Source organism: Hemiscyllium ocellatum, assembly GCF_020745735.1.
Source record: "Hemiscyllium ocellatum isolate sHemOce1 chromosome X unlocalized genomic scaffold, sHemOce1.pat.X.cur. SUPER_X_unloc_2, whole genome shotgun sequence".
NCBI classification, from domain to species: Eukaryota; Metazoa; Chordata; class Chondrichthyes; order Orectolobiformes; family Hemiscylliidae; genus Hemiscyllium; species Hemiscyllium ocellatum.
The window spans coordinates 199410-213903 of record NW_026867592.1 but is presented as its reverse complement, the minus strand read 5'-3'; the positions used below and the strand labels follow the sequence as shown (position 1 = coordinate 213903).

Sequence of the window (14494 nt, the reverse complement as noted above, 5' to 3'; positions counted from 1 at the left end):
CAAGTTGGCAAATGACACGAAAATTGTAGAGGAGGTAAGTGGTGGGTATGAAGCAAAACAGTTTGCAGAGGGTGATAGATTGGAAATGAGAGGGAACAAGAAACTTTGCATATTAATATAATGGGGTGAAATAAATCAGAAATGACATAAAAATGAAGTTATGAATTTTAGCAGGAAAGGTAGAGCAACTGAATATTATTTACATAAAGATTGAATTCTGAAATCTACGAACAGATTTGGGAATCCTCATCACAGAATGACGAAATGCCAGCTTTTAATTTTAACTGCAACAAAGGCAAACATAATGTTGGGCTTTGTTTAAAAACTAATGGAATATTGAGAGTTGGAATAATAAAAAAAACGAGCAGATAAATGCGCGGCTGAGGAGCTGTTGCAAGGGCTAGGATTCACATTTCCCGATCATTGAGATCTCTTCATCAACAGAAATGACATCTTTAAGAGGGACAGGTTTCACTTGAATTGGAAAGGGACCAACACTGTTACGGGAAAACTTTCTCGTGATACCCTGAAGGCTTCAAGCTGGTAAGGGAGATGGTGAGACTCAATGCAATAGTGAGAAAAAGGAAAAGGTTGAGGATGGTAAAATAGACACGGTGAACCATTCGAAGAGTCAAGACAGGCAACAGTTTGGCATAAATGAGGTAAGACTGCAAAGCAGCATTTACTTGAGTGCAAGAGGCCTGACAGACGGGGCAGGTGAACATAGGGCATGGATGGGAATTTGGGATGGGGGTATCTTAACCATTACAGAAATGTGGCTCAGGGATGAACAGGACTGGCCGCTTAATCTTCAGGAGTGTAGATGCTATATAAAGGATAGACAGGGTGAGGGGGAAAACAAGAGTGGAGGAGGAGTGGTACTGCTTCAGAAGCACAGTTTGGCTGGATGCTGCGAGGAAATTCTGGGAGACTGCCCAGTGACGTTACATAGATGGAACCTAATTTTGAGAAATGGGGTGATCACCTTACTGGAAGTGTAATATAGTCCTCCCAATAGTCAACTGGACTTTCGCAAGTGAATATGTAAGGAGATCTCAGCTATATGTAAGAACAATCGGATTATGGTCAGTTATTTTTGACTTTCCAATTTTTGGGACTGTCATAGTGTTAAGGTCTTGGATGGGGCGTAATTGGTTAGGTATATTCAAGGAAGATTTCGTATTCAATATATGGAAGCACCGACTAGAGGCTGTGCAATACTTGAACTTCTGTTCCGAAACTGAGCAGGGCAAGTGACTGAGATGTCCTGGGGGGCAGACTTCGGAGCAAGTAATCATAATTCTATTAGTTTGAAAGCCGTTATGAAAAATAGTAGAATTGATTAAAAAAATGAATGTTCCAAATTGGAGTGAGGCCAGGTTTGATGGCATCTCACAGGAACTTTGAAAATCTGGTTGATTTAGGGATGGCGGGCTATGCACAGGAGAAGGTACGGTTGGGAAATGTGAAGCATTTAAGCATGAGATCATGAGAGTTCAGTGATGGTATGTTCCTGTTTGTGTGAAGGGTAAACTTCGTCGGTGCAGGGAAAGCAGAATGACAGGAGAAATTGAGACACTGGTCAAGAAATAGGAGAGATATATCAGATGTAGGCAGGTGGGATCGAGTGAATCCGGAAAAGGAAAAAAGGGCAGTCGGAAATCGTGAAGGTAAAAAATGGGCATGACGTAACTTTGACAAATAATGTTAAAGAAAATCCCAAACGATTCCATTAATACAGAAAGGGTAGAAAATAATCAAGGAGAGAATACAGCCGCTTAAAGACCACCATAGCTGCCTATGTGTGAGACCACAAGAGATGGATGAGACACTGAACAAATATTTTGCATTAATAGGTGCATGGAAACTAAGGAAATTGGGAAATACATAGTATTGCCTTAAAAAGAGTTCATCTCAGAGTAGAGGAGGCGCTGTATGTCTCGAAGCCAAAAAACAGAGATAAATCCCTGAAATCCCTGAGATCTGATCAGGTGATTCCCAGAACTTAGTGGGAAGATTAGGTGGAGATTCCGGAGCCCCTTGCTGAGGTGTTTGTATCATTGATAATCATGGATGAGGTGCTGGAAGACCGGAGATGGGCTAATGTGGTGGCGTTACTTAAGAAGGCTCCAAAGGAAAACCAGGAAACCATGGAGAGTTGAGTTTTCTCTCCACAGATACTGCCAGAGCCTCTGAGTTTTTCCACAGTTTCCGGTTTTTGTTTCAGATACACGACATCTGCAGTTCTTTTGATTTTTATTTAGTGGTCGTGGAGTGTTGCCTTTTGGATTGGAGGTCTGTAAAAACATAACAATACCACAACGTAAGAAATGTGAGAAGTATTCAGCCATCTGACCCTACGAGCCTGCTCCGCTGTTCAACAAGACCATGGATGATCATTCCATGGACTGAGCACCACTTACCCACCTGGAGGCTCCCTGCCTCCATTCCTGAGGATGGGCTTTTGCCCGAAACGTCGAATTTCCTGCTCCTCGGATGCTGCCTGACTCGCAGTGCATTTCCAGAAACAAACTCTCAGCATTTAATCTATAAGGTGACCCTGAATAGGCTGGGGCGTTTCTTTTCCCTGCAGCACGAGGAAAGGGGGCTGAAGGTTGGCCTGAACAAGATCCGGAAATCATGAGGGGCATTGTTATGATGAATAACCAAGGTCTTTTTCAGAGTGTTGGGGAGTCCAAAACTATAAGACAGAGGATTATGGCGAGAGGAGAAATGTTGGAAAAGGTCCCGAAGGGTAACGTTTTCACATAGATGGTGGTATATACACAGAAAAATCTGCTAAATGAAGTGGTGGAGGCGAGTATAACTTTAAAATTTAAAAGGCAGCTGAATGTGTGTACGAGAAGGAAACATTTAGAGAAATATGGGTCACCTGTTTGCCATATGATACTCGGTCAAATTGGGATTTCAGTTCACCACAGATGAGTTGGAACGAAGGATCTACCTCTGTGCTGTATAACTGTATGACTGTAAGTTTTGTTAAAACTTAAAAGAAGCTCTCGTCATATCACAGCTGAATACTGTCAACTATTGTGGGACTCGTATTAAAGGAAAGATACTCTGGAATCTGCGACAATCCACATGAGGTTCAGCAGACTGATCTTGAGGATGGAGGGACTGTCTTGAGAATAGAGATTGAGTAGTTTGAGCTTGTACCAATTGCAACATAGATTATTCAGTGGTGACATTCTGAAATTTCAGGAAACATAGCGCGTTAATAGCAGAAATGTTGTTTCCACTTTTGGAAGAGTCTAGAACCAGGGAGTGTAATCTCTGGCTTAGAGGTCACAGGTTTGAGGCAGAAGAGAAATTCTTCTCCCAAAATGAAGTGAATCTGTAGAATTCTTTACCACAGGGCACCGAGGTTGGGCCATTGCATACTTTCAAGGGTAACTGGCAGAGTTTGAATCGGTAATGGAATCAGTGCTGATTGGGAAAAGGCTGAATAGCAGAGGTGAGGATTATCAGTTCAACCACAACGTCATTGAATAGAAGACAAAACTCCATTCGCAAAAATGCCTGCTTCTCGTTCTTTATAATTGAGCTTGAAACACATAAATGTGGATAAATCCCCAGGACCTGATCATGTGTAGGTTCGAACTCTGTGGGACCCTAGTGAAGTGATTGCTGGTCCTCTTGCTGAGGAATTTGTGTAATTAATAGTCACACGTGAGGTGCTGGAAGATTGGAGGTTGTCTGACGTGGATCCACTGTTTATGAAATGGTAAGGACAAGTCAGGGAACTATAGAACAGTGAGCGTGACGTTGGTGGTGGGAAGGACTTTGGAGGGAATTATGAGTTACAGGATGTACATGCACTTGGAAAGGTAAGGACTGACTCGGGATCTTCAACATGGCTTTAAGCGTGGGAAATCATGTCTCACAAACTTGATTGAGTTTTTTGAAGAAGTTACCAAGAGGATTTTGGAGACGAGAGCAGTGGATGTGATCTATATGGAATTCAGTAAGTCGTTCAACAAGGTTCCCCAAGGGAGATTGGTTAGCAAGGTGAGATCTCACAGAATAGAGGCAGAACTAACCATGTGGATACAGAACTGGCTCAAAGGTAGAAGACAGATGATGGTGGTGGAGGGATGTTTTTCAGACTGGAGGCCTGTGACCAGTGGAGTGCCACAAGGATCGGTGCTGGGTCCAGTAATTTTAATCATTGATATAAGTGATTTGGATGCGAGCATAAGAGGTATAGTTAGTAAGTTTGCAAATGACACCATTATTGGATATGTAGTGGACAATGAAGAAGCTTATCTCAGGTTTCCATGGGATCTTGATCAGATGGGACAGTGGGCTGAGGAGTGACAGTTGGATTTTAATTCAGATATATGTGAGGTGCTGCATTGTGGGAAAGCAAATCTTAGCAGATCATAAGATGGTAAGGTCTTAGATAGCGCTGCTGAGCAAAGAGACCTTTGAGTGTAGTTTCATAGCGCCTTGAAAGTAGAGCCGCAAGTCGACAGGATTGTGAAGAAGGCGATTGGTATACTTTCCTTTATTGGTTAGGGTATTGAGTAGAGGAGTTGGAAGGTCAAGTTGCAGCTGTACAGGACATTGATTAGGGTCACTGTTGGAATATTTAATGCAATTCTGGTCTCCTTCCTTTTGGAAGGATATTGTGAAACTTAAAAAAAGGTTCAAAAAGGATTTATAAGGATGTTGCCAGGTTTGGAGGATTTGAGCTATAGGGAGAGATTGAATAGGTTATGGTTGTTCTCCCTGGAGCTTCAGAGGCTGAGGGGTGACCTCATCAAAGTTTATAAAATCATGAGGGGCATGGATAGGATAAATAGGAAAAGTCTTTTCCCTGGATGGGTGAGTCCAGAACTAGATGGCGTAGGTTTAGGGTGAGAGGGGAAAGATGCAAAAGGGATCTAAGGGGCAATTTTTTCACTTAATGTGTGGTACGTGTATGGAATGAGTTGCCACAGGAAGTGTGGAAGCTGGTACAATTGCAACATTTAAAAGACATCTAATGAGATTTATGAATAGGAAGGGTTTGGAGGGATATGGGCCGGGTGCTGGCAGGTGGGATAAGATTGGGTTGGGATATTTGTTCTGCATGGACATGTCTGACCAAAGGGTCTGTTTCCACGCTGGACTTCGCTATGACACTATGAGCCAATATGTTGGTGAGGCGTTGACTTTATGTTATTTATGAAAACATTGTCTGATTGTGGAAATGCAAAACACGGCATCAGATATAAAAAATGGGGGAAGGCTGGAGTGGAAAAGCGAAAGAGAGACAGAGAAAGAAACGTTAGCTGTGCCAATCAATCTCAAAATTGAAGTTTTTTTTGGACTAAGCATGGAAATTGATATCACTGTGATTTTAGAATCAGACAACTTTTATATTTAAAGGGACGAACTACAATTATTATGGAAATTCCCTCCTTACCGGAATAATGGATCAACCCACAACAGCGATTGAAGAAGACAGCTGACCATCACCTTCTCGAGGGCAAATAGGGATCAATGCGAGCCAGCCAAGAGATGCCCAGGTCCCACAAATGAAAAATAAGATTTAAAAATCCGTTGTTTTATTTGCATATTTGCCATTATTTGTGTACTGTGCTTGTGGGGAAATATAACCTGGGGTTTTGTTGTTCTGTCATCTATTCTGAGAGTTCTATTTCTGTGTTTATTTACATAAACACTTCACTGGTTTCAAAGCAGAGTTGATGACAGTAAAGCCAGATGAACGAAGTTTCAAATGATAAGTTTCAAATCAAACCAATTTTATTTGAAGAACGTTGACAGTTTGCGGAAGTGAAGGCAAATTTCATGACTATGAATTGCAACAGATATTATTTATATCTGGAAGATAAACATAATTCAACATTTTAATTTAGCTGAATATTTGAATTCTGGAAGTTCATGCAATGAAACATTTCTGTCCAATTGGATACACTTTGAACATTGATTTATATTGTTGTCCCTTTAGATTGGTAAAATTTTCAACAATGCAACATAGCTCAACGTGCGTTTTAGAATAGCCATATAAAATAGTTGAAGTGAAATCAAGAACTACCACAACAATTTCATTTAATCGATATTGTTGTTGTGAGGTTTAGTCGCGCTTATATTTTCTTTTAATCTATCATGAAACTTAGATGTTGCATTTTCAGTCATCAATGGGACCCTCTCCCTAATTACCCACTGTGTCACTTGCTAATGTCACTTCAGACATCATCAGTTACCTGACAGTGGGTGTGGATTCTGATGATTAGATTCTCTACAATGTGGAAGCAGGCCCTTTGGCCCAACAAGTCCAGACCGCCCCTCCGAAGAGAAACCCATCTCTCTACCCTTTCTTACCCCTGACTAGGGCACAGAACACTGTGGGGAATTTAGCGTGGCCAATTCATCTGGTCTGCACAGCTTTGGATTGTGAGAGGAAACCCAAGCAGACACAGTGAGAATGTGCAAACTCCAAGCAGACAGGGGGGAAATCGAACCCAGGACCCTGGTGCTGTGAGATAGCATTGCCATCCATGATGTTGGCTGATGAGGTAAATGCAGTAGACGGATTTTCTAATGGTAATTAGTAAACCAGCTGTTTTGGTATTGTTCCATTGACTATTGTTACATTGTCACCATTTTTTTCCTGATTACTTTACATTCAAATTTCCCCTTGGCAAATGGTGTATTCCACCTCCTGTCCACTCAACCTCCAACTGGAGTTTGGAATACTGTTCGAGTGATATTACCACTCTGATCCTAATGTTGGAAATGCAGTGAGAAAGCTCTCACAAACAGAAATGCAATAAATCTGACACTTTATATCACGAATAAATATTGGAGTGGAATACTGGCAATATAACAGGAGACTTTGCATCCAACAATCAATCTAACATCTATATTCGATGCTCTGGCTGCAGAACCTGATTCACCTGGTCCATGATTCCCACATTTCTGTTCTGCTTTTTTTTCAGATTTCCATGCTCCCCCATAATTTACACGTGTTGAGTTCTTGGTCGTAATATAAAGTGTCAGATTTATTGCATTTCTGTTTGTGAGAGCTTTCTCACTGCAGGTACTGAGTATCAAATTTGGAGGCAACGTGTGCTTGTAAGAGTGCGACTACTGAAGTGGGATGCTTTGCCCTGGATGACGTCAAGCTTCTTGAGTGTAGCTGAAGCTGCACCCATCCAGTCAAGTGGGGAAGTGTGCCATTACACTCCTAACTTCTGCTTTTTAGAGAGCCAATTAGCTTTAGGGGTCAGGAGGGTGAATTGGTTGTCACAGTATTCCGAGCCCCTGGCCTGCTATTCGAACCGTTGTGCTTATATGGAATGTCCAGTTCAGTTTCTAGTTAACGATAATACCCAGCATGCTGATAGTGGGGCGGGGTTTTTTCAATGAGGGTAACACCATTGAATGTCAAGGCGTTTTTGCTAGATTATCTCTTATTGCCTGGAAGTGGTGTCAATGTCACTCGTCAGTCCAATTCCGGATAATGTCCTGATATTGTTACATTTGAATATGTATTGCTTCCATGTACGAGATGTCATAAAAAGTGCTATCATCGGCACAGATTTCAATTCTGGTCTTACGATGAAATGAGGATGATTGATTACACAGCTGAAGATGCTTCGGCCAAGGATACTTCCCTCAGGAACTCGAATGGAGGTGTCCTGGAGCTGAGAGGATTGACCTCCAACAATCAGATCCATCTTCCAATGTACGAGGTACGACTCCAGGCAACAGAGAGTTTGTCATCTGATACTCACTGATTCCAGTTCTCGTCGGGCCCTATAATATTAATCTCGGGCGAATGTGACGTTTAAGTCAAGTGCTGTCTCTCTGCCCGCGCTTCAGGGAATCAGTTCTTTGTCTATGCATAAATCAAGTGTGGAATTCGGTCAGGATTAGATTACATACAGTGTGGAAACAGGCCCTTCGGCCCAACCAGTCCACACCGACCCGCCGAAGCGCAACCCACCCATACCCCTACATTTACCCCTTACCTAACACTATGGGCAATTTAGCATGGCCAATTCACCTGACCCGCACATCTTTGGATTGTGGGAGAAAACCGGAGCACCCGGAGGAAACAGATTGCTCTGTTGATGGCATTTTCACACACCCAACTCATGACCGAGCATGGGAGCAGAAATTGGTCAGATTGGATTGTCCTGCTTTCTGTGCTCAGGAAGTGGCTGGCCTATTTCCCACACTGGGAGAAAGTGAGGACTGCAGATGCTGGAGACCAGAGTTGAAAAGTGTGGTGCTGGAAAATTGCAGCAGGCCAGGCAGCATCCGAGGAGCAGGAGAATCGATGATTCAGGCATAAGCCCTTTTCAGGAGTCCTGATTACTGAAGAAGGACTTATGCCCGAAACGTCGATTCTCCTGCTCCTCGGATGCTGCCTGGCCTGCTGCGCTTTTCCAGCAACACACTTTTCAACTATTTCACACGTTGTCGGATTTTTGCCATCGTTGCAGCTACGCTGGAAGTGCTTGCCTCGCTAAAACCATCAGTACTTTTGTCGGCTGCGTAACGTTTGAGTAAGCAGAGCTTCCCAGAATGTCTTGTTATCACGTGGAGAGAAGCAAATTGGCTGAAAACATGTATCGGTAATATTGCTGATAATCGGACGAAGCCGAGATGGATCGTACAATTGGCATTTCTGACGATAGATTGCTGTGAATGCTTCAGCCTTAACTTTTACACTGATGTGTTGTGTTCTCCATCAGGAACGATAGAAATATCCTACCCCTCCGATGAGTTGTTTAATTATCCACCAGAAAAATGTTTGATGTGACCCTTTATTCACTCCAGATTTGGAAGATTAATAGAATGTTCGCCCTTACTACAGGATAATTTGAACCCTGGAGCAATGAAGCTTTGTTTAAGTTGCATAGGAGTTTGGTTAGACTACAATTGGTGAACGGAGTGCAATTAAGTTTTCCTTATGTCTGGAAAGCTATCATCACCATAGAGGGAGTGCTTTGAATGTTCACTGGACTTTTATTAGCCCTGATTGTACTGAATCACAGGACAAGCTCAATGATGTGTATAGCCTACTCCTGGTCAATATTTTTATGTTTCAATGACTCCTGTATCTAAATACATTACGTGAACTGCTGTTCCTTTATCAACTGCACACGCTCAAAGTCGTCAGAAATCTGCGATGAACTGCAGGCATGATGTTGCCATTACAAAGTCATATTGATTCCATCTGATTAACTTGACCGTTCCTGATAATAGTTTCTATCTTACTCCTTATGCCAGAAGCTGACTTAACTGTCAAGTAGCTTCTGCTTTCTGTATCTGTCCCTTTTAATGAAGGATTTCAATTCACAATTTTGCAATTTCATAGAACATTCCCTGATTTTGGAAACTAAAAACTAATGCATGAAACATTTTGTGAGTCAGTTTTCTGTGAATATTCCGAGCATGAATTTTAACCCTTATCCAGGCTACAACTATTTTATCAGGAACGCTTCAGTGGCGATTGTAATTTCAATTCTATCTCAACCTTCTTTGGTTTTCCTGATTTTCCACCTATTTTTGATGTAGAGGGCTGTCGCAATGTACCTATACAATGAATTGACCATTTCCTTTTTGTTGCTAGTTTCACTGACTCACTGTCCACAACACCAACCTCCATATTGTTAATTATATTTTAAAACCTGTCAGTAATGTCTCTGTCTATTTAATCTAACTAGCTAACTCTAACTTTTAGTCTGATACTTGTTTCCTTATTAAACGTACATTCTTCCACTTTCCTATATCTGTCAAATCTTCAGGTCTACCCCCTATCAGTGTGCAACAATATAGATTTATTCTCAGTTTGGTTCCAGTATTTTATTTTGAAACAGGGATTGTGATTGCTTTCCTTAGGTTTTGTTTTCTTACACTGCAGAAATGATCTCTGCGGCATATTCTGAAATATCTACTTTAATGTCCATTACTACACAAGGAAGAACAATGAACAAAGTAAATTAACATCCCAGGAACAGTCCCTTCCGCCCTCCAAGCGTGTGCTGATCCAAATTCACTATCTAAACCTATCACTCAATTCCTAAGAATCTGTATCCTCCTCATGTATCTGTTCAGACGCACCTTAAATGAACCTACCGTGCCAGCCTTTCCTTCATCTATCTATTTGGCCACTTCCTCAACAACTCTACTAAATTGGCAAGGCACAATCTCCCCCACACAAAACCACATTGTCTATCACTGATAATCCTATTCTTTTCCAAAGGTAAATGGATTTCATCCCTCAGTACATTCTCCAGCACTTTCCCAGCACTGACGTCAAGCTCTGGAATATCCCTACCACCCTTCTTGTGCAAGCGGAATCAACATGTCCAGTCCACCAGAACCTCAACTGTGATTCGCTTACTGAAATCTTAAATTTGTTCTTGATATCTTACATGAATGAAAGCAAAAAGAGAAGAGCAAAATATGACTGAAGATAGGTACAAGGTAGAAATACCTGTGCATTGATACAATCTCTTCTTGCCTTTGACCTGAGATATCGCCGAAGTTTGTGAAAGGTTTAAACAGAGAATTGCAAATGAAATTATTAATTGTCCTTTGGCCTGTTTCGCCCAGTGATAACTCTCAGCTGACAGTTAACGTACTTTAGCTTAAATAATCTTGGGTGTTTTATGTTTCATTGTGGAAACTTGGAATGGAATTGAATACAATGTTGAAACCAACCGTAATCTGCCTATTTCGTTTTGATGCTGTCAGTGAGTGTTCACCCCCACAGGCAGGAAGACTGCTTGCACTGATAACAGGGAATTGTTGCCCGGTGTGTCATTCTCAGCTGACCCAAAACTTCCTGTTTCTGTGTGCCACACATTTCGCTTCTGATCAGAAAATAAATACCCAGGGGAAACAGTCTGAGGAAACATCTGCAAATGTGGCCTATATCTGGAAACAGGTTCATGGGGCGGTATGCAATCACGTTGATGTAACACTTACAAATCAACCTTCGAACTCGGTTTAACAGTCTGATTCCAGGACGTTGTTGGACGAATCTCCAAACCATCTAACAAGGTCATTCAATTCTCAAAATCTGGAGCACTTCGACTGTACCTTTTAATATTTCTGATCTTGCACTTTTTGTTACTTTTTCGTATGATATAAACTTTTTTTTAAAAATCGGTTTTAGATTCTATATTCTGCAGCCTTCAGCAGTGTGGGGAGGTGTGGATGGAGAAGCACAAACTCTAGGGAGTGGGGATGGAGATGTGTGGACCAGGGAGACACACAGACTCCGGGAGTGCAAATGGCAGTGTGGGGGGAGAGGGAGACATAGTCTTTGGGAGTCAGGATGGGGGTGTGTGGGGAGGGTGATAAACACACTCTACCGAGTGGGAATGGGATTGTGGGGTAAAGGGGAGCACATAGACTCTGGGAGTGGGGATGGGGGTATGGAGGGAGGGAGACTCACAGACCTTGGGTGTGTGAGGGAGAGGGAGACACATAGACTCTGCAATGGGGTGGAGATGTTGCGGGAGGGAGATACACAGACTATGGAAGTTGGGATGAGCATGGGTGAAGAGATGCATAGACACTGGAGTTGGGAGTTGGCTGTAGGAGGAGGGAATCACACGGACTCTGGGATAAAAGATGGGGGCGAGAAACACACAGACTCTGAGAGTGGGGATGGAGATGTCGGGGGATTTTGACAACAGACTCTGGGAGTGGGGTTAGAGGTGTGGTGGGAGGGAGACGCACAGACTCTGGAGTGGGGATGGGAATGTGGGAGTGAAGGGAGACACACAGACTCTGGGAGTGAGGATGGGGGTGTGGGAGGAAGGAGACACACAGAGTCTGGGAGTGGGAATAGAGGTTTTTGGGAGGGAGATGCACGGAGTCGGGGAGTGGGAATGAGGTGTGTGGTGTTGGAGAAACTCGAACTCTGGGAACTGGAAATGTGGGCGAGGAGTGAGGGAGGCCCTCAGTCTCTGGGAGTGTGACTGTGGTGTGTGTGTGTGTGTGTGGGGGTGAAGCCAAAGAGACTCTGGCAATGGGGATTACTGTGAGTCGGGTAGGGGGGAGCATAACAGATTCGAGGAGTGTATTTTGGGGTATGGGGTGAGAGAGAAACATCGACTCTGGGGAGTAGGGGTGTGGGTATGAGGGGGAGGGAGACACGCAGACTCTGGGAGTGGGTTGCGGGTGTGGGGAGGGTGATGCACAGAGTCTGGGGAGTGGGAATGGGGTGTGCGGTGCGGGAGAAACTCGAACTCTGGGGACTGGAAATGTTTCTCACTCAACCACTTCCACTGGCAGCTCATTCTATACGCTTATCGGTCTTAGTGTATAAAAGTTGGCCCTCAGGTTTCATACGATCTTGCTACCATACCAGGCAACATCCTGGTAAACCTCTTCTGCACCCGTTCCAGTGCCTTCACATCTTTCCTATAGTATGGCGACCAAAACTGCACACAATACTCCAGATGCGGCTGCACCAGAGTCTTATACAACTGCAACATGACCTCAGGACTCCGGAACTCAATTCCTCTACCGATAAAAGCCAGTACACCATATGCCTCTTCACAGCACTATTTACCTGGGTGGCAATTTTCAGAGATCTGTCAACATGGTGTGAGAATGAGCTGCAACGGGCTGAAATGCAACTTTCAAATTCACAAACGCACGAATCCAATGCCAGCATCTCCAAACAACTCAGAAATGGCAATGCAACAGGAAGCATGCGCAATAAAGAGCGCCACAGCCCCGAGCCAGGTAGGACTCGAACCTACAACCTTCGGATACGAAGTCAGACGCGTTGTCCATTACGCTACTGGCCCCAAACGCCGGGCTGGTGCAGACAGGTTGTCAGTATGTAATTTAAACACGGACTTCGGTCAGAAACGGCAATCATCGGGTGAATAATCAGCAGAAATTATCACCGTCACTGCTTCACCTCGAAGTCTCCCCTTTGTGAAGCAGGGCCTTTCACTGACAGAGAAAAGATATTTGTCCTCATGTGTCTGCTTCAGTGTCTCTTGTTCCTGTGCTGAGAGTTTCCATTGTTTTATTCCCAGTCACTATGCGGGTTTAGGTTCCACCCGAGTGAAATGTGCTTTCATACATTGAATCATGGTCTATTCCAGTCAATGCCTTGACCAAATTCAGCGAGACACCGCAAAAAGAAACGGGATTGCCTGTTTATAAGTGCAATCACTCAGCTTTACCTATAGAACCATGTCACGCCGCTGCTTTCCCGAGTTCCTCTGTCTGTGGAGCTGAGGGAAGAGCATCGTTCTGCATTTGTTTGAATTCAATTGCCTCAGTTTTTGAAAGATATAAATATCGGTACATGGTGTGTCTGGGTGTATCATTCCGGTCAATGGAATAGACATTCAGCTAAAAGCAAAAGCAGAAACTGCAGGAAAACAAAAAATCATCCGGTCTGGCCGCATCTGTGGAGAGAGAATCAGAGACTCCGTTTCAGAATTTCTACGGAACTTTATGAGAATTCCGTTTCCTCCCTCAGGCACTGCCGCTCCTGCTGAGTTCCCTCAGCAATTCCAACAGCAGATCTTGTCACAACAATACTCTTTATTTCAGTCTGGACAACCGAGAGGCACAGATGTGCTTGCAAGGAATTATACAGCCCTGGAAGATGAAGAGGGAGGAGTGAAAGACATGTTGGGTGTAATTGAGATGTGGACGAGAGTATCCCAGTTGCTATGCTGAGATTTGGAGGTGACGTTACAAATTCGCACATTCTGCGTCCTCTCAAATGCAGAGTCCCTAAATGATCAAACAAGTGTGCCCGGGCATGAGTGCGGAATGGATGCATGTGACTTGTGAATTTACTTTCTGCATGGTGAGATTTTCTACAGTCAGGCAAAGGATCTGCTTCAAGAATGATGAAGAATAATATGGTCTTGCTCTTGAGGGAGTGCAGTGAAGGGTTACCCGGCTGGTTCAGGGGATGGTGGGGCTGACGTATGAGGAGAGATTAACTGCGTTAGGATTGTTTCCTCCCGAGTTCAGACGGATGAGGAAGGAATCTCATAGAGACTTATAAAATCTTAACAGGTCTAGACAGGATAGATAATACATTCCTCAGAAAAGGAGACCAAAACGGCATACAATATTGGAGGTGTGGCCTCACCAAGGCGACAACACATCCCTGCTCCTGGACTCAACCTCTCACAATGAAGGCTAGTATACCATCTCTTCATCAAGCAGGAAAGCTGCATTGCATGGAAAGCACATTATCTGAAATACACGTGAGCATCTTCCAACGACGAGAGCATGCCGGTGACCTCTGACACCCAAAGTGGTTTCATGGCAATATGATGTGCTTACATGGCAATAGACACAGAAATGTATGTGCAGTTACATAATTAAACACCCGCGCTGCTGTAGAAAATCACTGCAGGCAGACCTTGAGTATTAATCAGTTTATTGTACGATGCATCATGGGGACACACTCCGCCCGAAGAGAGTCTCAGTAGAACTCGGTACTACCGCAGGA

At 43.5% G+C, this 14494-nt stretch overlaps 1 non-coding gene across 1 annotated transcript; it reads right to left on the bottom strand.

Annotated features, from left to right (window-relative positions):
• Positions 1-12739: 12739 nt before the first annotated feature.
• On the bottom strand, positions 12740-12812 carry trnar-ucg (transfer RNA arginine (anticodon UCG)). Its single transcript has one exon. It is a non-coding gene; the product is annotated as a tRNA-Arg (tRNA).
• Positions 12813-14494: the final 1682 nt, after the last annotated feature.